We start from the raw sequence: 12,457 nt of genomic DNA on the forward strand, positions 1-12,457 counted from the left end.
GATACTAGAAAAGGACTATGCTAGAGAACTAATAATTACGTACCCTGCCCGCGGCGTCCTTATCGATAAAGAGCTAGTTAAAGCACCCCTCCTCTTAGGTAAATCCATTTATAAAGATACTAAGGCTAAGGATAATAAGCGTTAAGATAACGCAGGTTCCCCTAATTAGATTATTAACGCACTCCTATAACGGTTAGCGAGACTTCGGGATATACTAGGCGAGTATTATAAGAGGTTAGAAGCAGAGCTCCGGAAAGCGACGTAGTCGGGAAGAGTTAAAGTCTATATCCCTAGAGATCCTGACTTTAACCTAAGTGAGTATAAGGACTATACTAGGACCTTATACTTTATCCCCTACTATTACTTCCTACCTAGTTAACCTGATTATAGTAATACTATACTTAATAGGAGTCTTATATATAGTATTAGGGCCGAGGATATATAAGGCACCGCTATCTGCTTATCGTCGAAAACTAACTAGCACCCCCTAAAATAAAAACACCACCTTTAGGACTCCTTAACTCGCTCTTTTTCTTATTTCTTTCCCGTTTACCCTTTATTACCCTAATCACCCTATTCCACGCCCTTCCTCTTATTATTTTATTTATTAGTTTCTTTTATTTATATTTTACTATTATTATTCTTTATTTATATATACTAACTAAGTAGATACCGTAAAGATATACCCACTAAATATATTTTTTATTTATCTACCTTTCCTTTGCCCGTTTACGCCGCGCACCGAAACAAAATATCCTAATTATACTAAGGTTACCGTAATTATAGTAATCACTACCGAATCACCTATCTATATCTTACTCCGGCTTATTCTTTAGTTACCGTTACTAGGGCTATACACTTCCGACTTATACCGCTAAATATAAGCCCTAAAAATAAAAGGAATATAATACCACTCCACTATCTCTTCTCGATCCCTCTTTATTAGGTTATTCTAAATAGTATAAAAGAACTTCTTAAGGTCGTCCTTATATTGATACGCTAATACAGGGACCTATACTATTATATAGTCCCACGGTTTAAGACCCCTTCCTCTATAAACGTCGCGTATCTACTAAGCACTTTTATGGTATAGAGTAATAGTACTTACTACGAAGACACCGTATTAAGGCGAAAGTCGCGGACATATCTTATCGTCGTATACGGATTACGGTAGCACTAATAAGTCTTTAATACACGGATTAGTATAACTAACACCTATATAATCACTATCTGGCTATAAGACCTCCTACTTAGACTAATAGAACTGCTTTCGGAGCTCGTTATCACGATATATATAAGCTATCTCGTGAAAATAGTAGTTAGCGTAGTCCGGAAATCGATTATTATATTAAAGCGACACGCACTTAAAAAAAGGATAAGTAATCTTATTATTAACCCGATTACTTATAGCCGACCACCGTTCCTTATAGCACTAGCATAGCACCTTATTAATAACCCCGAACCCTTAGATAATCAGGGCTCTAACCGTATAAGCCCGGGTCACCGTCTTTATAATATACTCCCTTTATAGACCAGTAAGGTCCTTAGCTATAGACACACGGCGATAAAATAGAGATAAACTATTACTAGACCTTACCTTCTTAAACAGCTCCTATTCCACGTCTCTATTAGTAAGATTTAGTAGACTTTCCTATACCCGGCCTATAATAGCAGCCTTAGAGTCGCCCTAGATAACCTAACCTATAAAATCCAGCTCGACGTATAATACACCACCCTTACTAGCCACTTCGTACTAAATAAAGTACGAGTTTACCTATATCTATAATATTAGCTTACCCTAATCAGGGTAATATAACTAAAAGCGTAAAAAGAACTTATTATTATATCTTAGACCGTCGTAAAAATATTATATTTATTAACCGCACCTACGATAAGTCGTGTCTTGGACTAAAAGCACGGTATAGGATAGACTAACTCTTAATAAGCCACGGCTTTCTTACGCTTATAAGAGCTAAGGTTATTAAGCCCCGTGATCAGAGCTTTAGCGGATATATCAATAATCTTATTATTATTATTAAAGAGAAGTTTATAAGCTAAACACGATATTAAATTAAAAGATAATATAAAGACGCAGAGCCTAAAAGATACGCCTCTAGCCGGCAGCCCTCCGCCTTATATCCCTTAGAGATAAATAACATAGCCTAGCGATTTACAGTTTTAGTAACTTAAAGAGGCGTAGTTAAATAAACAGCCTATTTTAAGTTACTAAAAAGATTAGGCTTTAAGCGTGATTCACGATTACCTTCCTTATATCGCTTTATTATATAGTCGCGACTATAGGTATAATAGAAAAGGTACTATCTAATCTTTTCGTCTAATTAAATCGGTTACAGGGTAAGCTAACTTCCGTATTTAGATCTCACGCCTAATTTATTAAGTTACCTTTATCCGAAAACCATAAATAGTATCAGGATTACCCTTTCTTTAATAATCACGACCCTATTTAACTAGTAGCCGTAATAGAAACTCTAGTTAAAGCCAGTCTTGTAAAGGAGGCACTGCCTAGGAATATTAGATATCGATAAAGGATAAATATCCCCTATTACTAGCTCCCGTTAACCCGTTTTCCCTCTCTCCCTCCCTTTTCCTATATTATTAAGTTTATTTCCGACTTACCCCCGTTAGCTTATTCGCTACTTATTACCCCTATACCCTTACCCACTTTTCCTGTATTCCCCCGCCTACGCGTTACTATAATTAGGCTAATAGAGATATTTAGAATATCTGCCTCCCCCACCTTTAATTACTAGGAGCCGGCTCCCGCCGGTCCTATCCTTACCGCTAATATCGTTCCCGCTACTCGCGTTACTATTAATAAGACTATACGCCCCCGCCGTATTAATAACCCTAATAATAGCCGATAGGTATTCCCTATATAAGGACTGCCGTATCGCTTACTTAATATCCCCGATAACGCTACCCCTTTTACAGGTTTCCCTTAGTAGCCTAAAAATAATATACGCGCAGTCTAGCGCCTCCTTAAGAATACTATAGATAGCGAGCTTAACGCTACTACGATTAATATAATACTCTCTTATATCCCTATAGTAAGTATATTTAGCGAAAGGTCCTAGGATACTTATCCTATAGTGCAGTTATTATTCAGGATATACTACGACCTAATAAATAAAAGGTGGCTAGAAAAGAGCAGTCTAGAGGATATAATACGTGTAATATTTAAGCGTAGATAAGGAGATAGCCGTCCCGTAGCTTAGATTAATATTACGCCTTACTAGGAGCTAAATAGCCGGATACCGATTTACTCTCCTTAGCCGCTTAAGGTAATTAACCATATTAAGAGAAGTCGCCTTATCCCTATTGTTTATCACTTCGATAATTATTTTATTAGTCTAATCATAGATTAAGAGATATAGTGTATATATAGGTATAATAGTATTTAGAATACCAGAGATACTAAGGATCGCCTCCTACGGTTATTTAAGTATACTATAGGTTAGCTACGTAGTATTAATACGCCTAATAAGGCCGTCTCTAGCCTTACTCGCCGTTTCTATATTATTCCCGGTCCTTATTAGACGGATAATTACTTATATAGCCTCTTCGTTATCGAGTAGATATAAGCTATTATCTAAGAGGACTACTTATTCCCTTAAAGCTATAAGATTCACCGGTTCGTATAAGGACGTTACTACGGGAATAATAGTGTAGCTTATACTTATTATATTAAAGAAGAATGGCTATTTTATATTAGAGCAATCCTCGGTTTTAGTTATTAAAAGACACTAGCGGTCCTAGTGGTTCCTTAGTCCCCTTTACCACCTCCTCCTAAGAGCATAGGTTTCACTCCTATTAATAAGCCTATTATTAAGTCTAAGCCTACTACCCCTAGTTCCTTTAATCAGGTTAAGAAAAAGACTTAGGCGCTAATTAGGAGCACTCCCAAAAAAGATACTAGTATCCCGGTACGTCCTAAGACGCCTAAGAATATCTCTAAGAAGCTATCGGCACCGGTCACGCCTAAGAAGGTTACTAAGGTCACGAAGAGTCCTAAGAAGACTCCTAAGTCCTCTAAGCCTTCTAAGCTCGCTAGCATTAACTTACAGTGACGAGACAAAACTGTCGAGCCGATGTACTTATAACACCACGTTGAAGGTGTGCGTATATAGGTACATCGGCTCGACAGTTATATCGAGTTACTGTAAATAGTTATAAGATTATTCATATATCGCTAAAGAAAGTCTTAGTGCGGGCTAGGAAGATTAATATCTAAGGTAAATAGACTAAGGATATAAAGGAGTAAGATAAGGGTGTTATGATATCTCGTAGTCACCTATTCTATAGACTATATAACCCTCGGCCTATAGACTCTTATATTAGCCCGATTAGACCCAGCTTATTCTCTTAAGATAACTAGGTCTATTTATATAATAGTATCTACTACACGACGCTTTATAACGCCGCCGTTAATAGCTCCTTATATATACCACCTTTATAAGCGATCCCCTAAGAAGGATAGCTACGATATAATACTGGAATTAAGTGAGATAAGGATATAGTTACGGCTGCTATAGAGAGAGCCTATACCGAGAAGGAGGACTATATAGTTAGCGGACGGACTCTCTATAAGCGTAACTATGTTTTAGAATAGTTCTACTAGATTATACTTAGCTTAATCAGGGTAACCTAATTATATTTAGAGTTATTATAGCTATAAGGATATAAGTAGGATAACTAGGGCCGATTATAGAGGGGTGAATCGGAGACCTAGTGCTATATCGTTAGGATATCACGCAACGTTATAAAACGCGCGTATCGGTTATTTTATTTATCTTATATATTATATATATATAGCGACGCCACCTAGACACAGAGGATACTTATTATCCTATATAATTATTATCCTTTTATTTTAGAGGACGCGGTTAGTATCCTAGGTATAGACCCGGATATATAGGGTATCCTAACCAATAAACTAAACGAGCCTATTATAACTATTATCTTATCTACAGATACTCGTCTAACTATACTATTTAGTAAGGGATAAACGGGCGTTATACGACGAAAAAACCCCCTTTACGCCCTATCCACTCCTTCATTATTCTTAATCACTCCTTTTATTTTTTATTTCCCTTTTTCTTTTTTATTATTATCTGTTTTCGCAAAGTCTATAGTTAGTAATTCTATGATAGGAGGATAGGCAGCCAGATATACTTACTAGTATTATATATAGAACTTATAGAGTTAGGAAATCGCGCTAGGAAGACGCTATCTTATATAATAAATAGAATTAATAGTAAAGAGAGAGTATGCCTAACTCTATAATATATCACTAGTATAATAATCGGTCTAGTCGAGTCTAAGCTGGATTGCGTAGAGTTTAGGACAGTTAAAAGCCCGCGGGATATAGGGCTTTATCGTTCCCGGGGTATATACTATACACTACTATCTGATACTATACCGGCATTAAAGCCCGTATAGGGCTGGACCAGCGCTAGCACTACGCTAGCCAAAGATAGACTAAGGTTCCACTATAACTATATAGAGTGGGAACCTCGCCCTCTCCTTTAGACAATCCATCTTATTTATATATTATTTACTATACCCTAAGGTTGCCTTACTTAAATGCTCTTATAGGTCCTATAGTACTAGCTGGCCAGAGATATAGTGGGTAAGCATTAATGACGATGTAGTTTCCTAGCCACCAACGCGCGTTACCTACTTATCACTTTTGCTTACTCACTATATATACAGGTAGTGTATATTAAGGAGGGTATTAGTTCTAATCTTAACTCTAAGTAACTAAGGGACCTTCGTTCACTAGGTAGCGTTACCATAAAGGCTACCACCCCTTCTATATACTCTAAGCTAGCTTTCGTACTCTTAGTACATAATAGGCCTTTTCTAATGCGAACGGCTACCTGGTAGTCAGCACGTAAGCCTCTAGAACCTCTTTGCGGGAGGCCTCCCTAGCTTATAATAATAAGACTTTTAAGTTCCGTACTTAGTATTAGTTAGAAACTCAGAGCCTTATAACATAAATTAACGAACTCTCTTTATGCTTCTTACACTTATACAGGATCTTTTAATTAAAGCTAACGTCTCTTATATAGAGGAGCCTTCCGAGCTTCGGCACCTAAATCCGCTAAATATTAGTACACTTCTAACCGATTAAATAAGGGTGAGGATATTCCGACTGGGGCAATTGGATATTCCGACTGGGGTCCTACTGACAACGCCTGACGCCAGCTGTAACAACTTCCTCTTATGCCTAGATACTTACAGACACGTACGTTAAACATAATTAATTAAGCGTATCGTCGCTACGATGAATTGAGTGTATCGTGGCTACGATTAATTGAGTGTATCGTCGGTATCGTCGCTACGATCGATTAAGTGTATCGTCGCTACGATCGATTAAGTGAATCGTCGCTATGATGGATTGAGTGTATCGTCGGTATCGTTGCTACGATCGATTGAGTGTATCGTCGCTACGATTAATTGAGTGTATCGGCATCGTCGCTATGATCGATTGAGTGTATCGTCGCTACGATCGATTAAGTGTATCGTCGCTATGATCAATTAAGTGTATCGTCGGTATCGTCGCTGCGGTCATTTTACGCGGATATCTTATAGTATGTGGAAGTATCTGAGTATAATTGGAATAAGCGGGCGGGTGTCACCGGCTATTAACATAGGACCCCAGTCGGAATATCCGATTACCCCAGTCGGAATATCCTCACCCTTAAATGACCGATATAAGCCCTCTCTACGAGTCTTTTATTCTTTAGGCGCCCACGTTAATAGTTAGTAGTTAATAGATAGGCATAGTAACTATACCTTTTTAAGTAACCGATTAAGGGAGTCGTAAGTCGTTATAATATATTTAATACCTATTATATTAACTTATTTATCTATATAACCCTTCGGCGATTTCCACCTAAGGTCCCAGTATATAGTCAGGTTATATAAATATATCGCGGCGGCCAGGATCTCCGGCTATATATCCTATTAGAAGCCGGAGGCGATAGCGAGGGCCTGCGTGATAGTATATATAATAGCTCCATGGCAGTAGGCTCCGCCGTTCTGTACGGCCGTATTAAACGATAACCTCTTAATTAGGATTCCTTTAATCTAAGCCTAGTTATTAAGATTGCTTTACAAGGCTCGCTTATTATCTAAGCGGATCACTATAATAGGGTCGAGGTACTACCTTACCGTACGCAGCTTAAAGGGCGTTACCGATAGAAAACCTGACTTATAGTCCTTTAGGAAGTTCCCTATGATAAAGTGTGTATAGGAGTAGTAGTATAGTATTAGATTCTTAAGCCTATTACAGGACTTATTATTAGAGAAGATATCGATATCTATACGCTGGTAAGGGCGTGTGGGCCTATAATTAGGTGACCGTCGTGATATTAGTCTCTGGGTCTTACTAGTGGAGCAGATCCTCTATTTGATTTTTAGGAGAAACTCGCCTCTAGAGACTATGCCGCCTATATAGGCGGTCGTGATATATTTAAGGGCATCGGTAACGCTTATAATCGGCGCTGTCGAGCTATTAAAGTGACTTCCTATATTCTTTAAAGGCAGGGTAACGGTCCTACCTTTTTCCTTAATGTCTAACACCTATTTACTAGTAACGAACAATCCCGTTAGAAGCAGGCGGAGGGCTAATATATAGGATATCCCTTAATATACGCTATATCCTCAAAATTAGAGTATAAGGCTAATAATCCCGATCTTTAACTTCTAGCCTTATAGTCCCGAATGCGGTAACTGGATCTAACTCTCCTCCGCTCGTATCGACCCTTATATACTCTTCCACGGGCTAATAATCTGCTAGTAGGTAGCGTTATTAGTGATATAGTTTACAATACTATAATCGACTAATAGCTTATTTTTCAAGGGTCTACTAATTATTATATAGAAGAGTCCTAATTAGCTACCCTATATCTTAAGCGGAGTAAGAAATCGACCCTAAGGTAACGAAACACTATAAAAAGCGAGAAAGTGAACACGTATCCGGATTCAGGGACCCGGAAAGGCCTAGGAACTGATATCGTAGCGCGGCGGCGGAGGACACAGAGGGATAGGCCGAGGAAGAGGCCGTCCCGACACGTTAAGAGGAAATAATACACTATAGCTGGACTAAACAGACTAAGCCATATCGAATATGCACAGAGGGCATTATAGGAATATATTAGGTAAGTCTGCTAAGTATTTCTCCGCTATACTAGCTAATGGGATAAGCGTCTAAGAGGCGCTCGAGCTAGCCTAGGAAATCCTAAATATCCGCTACTATAAGATATATAAAGGGGCACCGCTATAGCTTCCGCCTAATAACTACCTGCCCCTTTTATTTAAGGGTATAACTAAAACTATCTAGGTAGTAATTAAGGAGGTATTATAAGGAACTAGAAGCCCGAGAACCTATACCTAAGCTGCGGGAATAGCCGCTTATAACAGCTTTAAAACCGTACTAGCTAAGTTTATCCTAGTATAATAGGTATAAGAACTTATAATATGCTATAGTACCGATACGGGACTAGACCTATATAAAAGAATATTACCGGTGATTATAGAGAGTAAATAACGCCGGCGAAAAAAGCGACGCGAAGGTAATATAGCGTCTATTAAGCGGGGATAGTAGAATTATATTTAGAGGCAGGATATTCCGACTATACCATTTGGATATTCCGACTATAGTTCTGACATGGACCCACTTTCTTCCTATTTTGGAATAACAGATATACGAATAGCTACGGTTATAAACCACTTTAACGCCCTTTAACGCTTTAGATTAATTTAATCGCTTAGATTAATTAAAGGCAGTAACTAAAAGGATTTCGACTGCTCGATTAAGAATAGCGATTCTATTTTATATCTATTTACCACTAATTAGGGTCTCTTTATAAAATCCAGTTCCCCGTCACTTATCCTTATATTCGTATATCCAGCCTACTCCTACTACTACTCCTGTTATTATTATTATTATTATTACTATAATTAACGGATAAGCGTTCGATTAAAGCCGATCGCAGAAGAAATAGCTGCGCGACCTCCGCCAGCAATAACTGCTCCACGACCGACCTCTTCCACGAGTACCACTATTTGCAGCCGCCCTGTCTGGTATTTGCAGCCCTCTCTATCCTATTTCGGAAGGTTATACGAGCCCGCGTAGTATTCTGTATACGCTACTATCTTAGCTATAGATATTGTGTACCGGTACGTATAACGTATATATCAGGATAAGACTTTCTTACCTAATCTTATCTCTGATGTCTGTAACTATAAATTCACTACTTATAATAACCTTCTATATATAAACCTCTAGGCGATACGAAAATATAACGTTTACCTAGAGATAGAAGAGAGAGGTGGAAAGAGTAGGTGAAAAGAGTGGTGGGAAGAGTGGTGGAAAAGAGTGGTGGAAAAGAGTGGTGGAAAAGAGTGGTGGAAAAGAGTGGTGGAAAAGATAGCGGAAATTTTTTCTTATAAGGCCACGTAATTAGTCACGTAATTAGTTAAGTAATTAGTTACGTGACTAGTAGCTAATAATATATACGCGTTATTATAATATAATACGGTGTGTGATTAGTTATATAATTAGTTATATAACTAATTACGTAACTAATTACGTGGCCTTATAAGAAAGATTTTCCGCCCTCTTTTCCACCACTCTTTTCCACTACTTTATACTCTTTCCACCACTCTTTTCCACTACTTCGTACTCTTTCCACCACTCTTTTCACCTACTCTTTCTACCACTCTTTTTACTACTCTTTTTACTACTCTTCCACCCTCCTTTTAGCCCGTAGACAGGTTAATAATATCGGGTATTCTAAGATACTTATATATAATGAAAATAATCGAAAAATAGCAGTCATTTTATAGTATAGAGTATCGGAGAAAAGTTATAGTAAATAGCGGCAGTCTTAATACTATGAAAATTTTATTATAATCTAGGGTACGTACCGTACCGGTATATAATATATACAGCTAAGATAGTGGCGTATGCAGACTACTGCGCGGGCTCGCGTAATATTCCGAAATAGGATAGAGAGGGCTGTAAATACCAGACAGGGCGGCTATAAATAGTGGTACTCCTCTTCCACGACCTCTTCCACGACCTCTTCCACGAGTACCGGTATTTATACGCCCCCGGTTCACTATTTGTTGTCCACTTAATCCCAATTAGGAAGGTAAAGCGACCGCGTGCATAACCGAAATATTGGCTCTAAATGTTACGTACCGGTACCTTAAGATAGGCAAAAGATAATGCAAATTTTTACTAACTTATACCTCGCGTAATAAAGTTTTAATTTATAGCTTATTCTAAGTGTATTTGTATTAACACTAAGTCCCCTAAAATTCACGATATCCTATAGCTATCCGAAGCTAGCGATAGCCCTTATTACAGCTACCCACGAAGAGCTGCTTGATACCGTGAAGGCCTACTACCGCTAATTCGGATTTAGAGTAATTAAATTACGCTCTAGAAAACGCGTAGGCGGTAACGTCTTTCGTGTAACCCTCGCCTATAACCGCGGCGGCCCTATAAGAGTATTAATTACGTAGTTTAGACGCACTAAAATAACTAAAATCGGATACCCTTAGGGGGCTAAGATGGTATAGTCTAGGGACGGATAGACCTTCGTTATCGCGGATAAGAACGCCTATAACCACCCACTCCTTATCGCTAGTGGAATCGCCGTGTCGGCGACTACGAGACTCGATTCCTAATATACGGTCGGCGTACCTCTAATCAGGACGATAATCGAGTAATTATCGGGAACAGGTAAGCTAACGGCCCCGGAGATTACTAGGCAAATACAGCAAAAGCTTAGAAAGAATCTGCCTAGCGGTCTTATCCTTAGCTAGCAGGACGTCCGAAATTATTAAGGGCAGTTACGGCGCGATAAATACGGGCCTTTAACCTCGACGTAGTATTTCCTCGAAAAGATTAAGGCCGGAGAGTTAGGCGAATACCATGTCCGTTAGGGTTTTAACCACGAGAGCCGCCGTATTAATATAGTATTCTAGACCTATTAAGACTATATCGAATAGTAGTAAAAGAACCCGGAACTATTAATAATAGATTACACCTATTCCATTAGTAAACGAGTATTAGAGATCCCGGGATTAATTACTTTTAGCTAACCTTATCTTAGGTAAACCGGTTTAATATACCGTTATTTAAGGTTATAGGCGTGGCCGCGGATTATAGCACGTATAACTGCTGCTTTGCCCTAGTCTTAAGAGAAAATCACGATGCCTTTAAATAGGTGTGCGACCGGATTAAGGCGGTGATAGGCAGCGAGCGTAACAGGTTTCTAAGCGCTATTATCACTAACTTCGATAAAGCTCTTAAAAATGGTTTGGATATCGTTTTCCCTGCTATTCCGTAGCAGATCTATATCTGGTATATTATAAAGAATATCACTTTACACGCAAAGAAGAAGTGGAACGGGCCTCTTAAGGGCACCACCCTTATACTATCCGTAAATAAGTTCGTGATCTTTTTATGGTGGTTTTATTATTATTATATATATATTATTTATATGGTTTATATCGTATATATAGGGTATAAAATCTTTTTCGTGGCTAGCGATTAGCTTACAGGTTAACTACCTTTCCCGATTAGGCTAAATAAGTAAAAAGTTTTTACTAACCGAAATTAGCCGTATATAATTCTTATTATAACGATAACTCTGCCGCGTATAATAATAAGGCTCGCGAAAAGAATAATAATAACGCTATCGCTACCCAGCTCGTCCCTCCTAATCCCGATAATCCAGAAGTCATTAACTTAACCGGCGACGAATTTACGGATAGTAATAATGCCCTAACGCAGGTAAATACACGTATTTCGGTATTAACCTTATCTGATAACTCGACTATTAATGGATTCCTCGTTTTATAGAAGTCCTGCGTATACGCGGCCTCTAAGGATAACTTCGAAAAGCATTAGAGCTCTTTAAAGCGGTAATTCGGTATAGAATAGCGTGGTTAGTTACGCCTCCTTAATTATTACGGCCTAGACTAACTATTATAGCTCTTATTAACTATCTTAAGTCCACCTATTTACTATAGCGAGACTAGTTCTACGAATACGCCGTTAAAAGCCTATATAACTACGGTATTAGGGTAATAAGCCGTATAGAGTCCGCCTACGCCGAGCTTAAAGTATACCTCCGTAACCGCCTATCTAACCTCGATAAACTCGCTATATAGGTATAAAAGATAGTGGCGAGAAAGACTAAATGGTTAAGGGTTAGCCTGGTAGCGGCGGGGATAAAACACGCTTTAATATATATAAATCGCCCCGTTATTATTAGCCTTATCTTCGAGATTATATTTAAGGCGCTGGATCTTATTTAGTAGTAGTATCTGGCTATATAAGAGGCGTTTACTAAACGCTAGTACCTGCCTGCCTGTATAGGGAGCTTTTAGGCGTAGTATAGACTACCCTGCC

This window comes from Sodiomyces alcalophilus (genome assembly GCF_042370955.1).
Source record: "Sodiomyces alcalophilus JCM 7366 unplaced genomic scaffold ACRALscaffold_5, whole genome shotgun sequence".
NCBI classification, from domain to species: Eukaryota; Fungi; Ascomycota; class Sordariomycetes; order Glomerellales; family Plectosphaerellaceae; genus Sodiomyces; species Sodiomyces alcalophilus.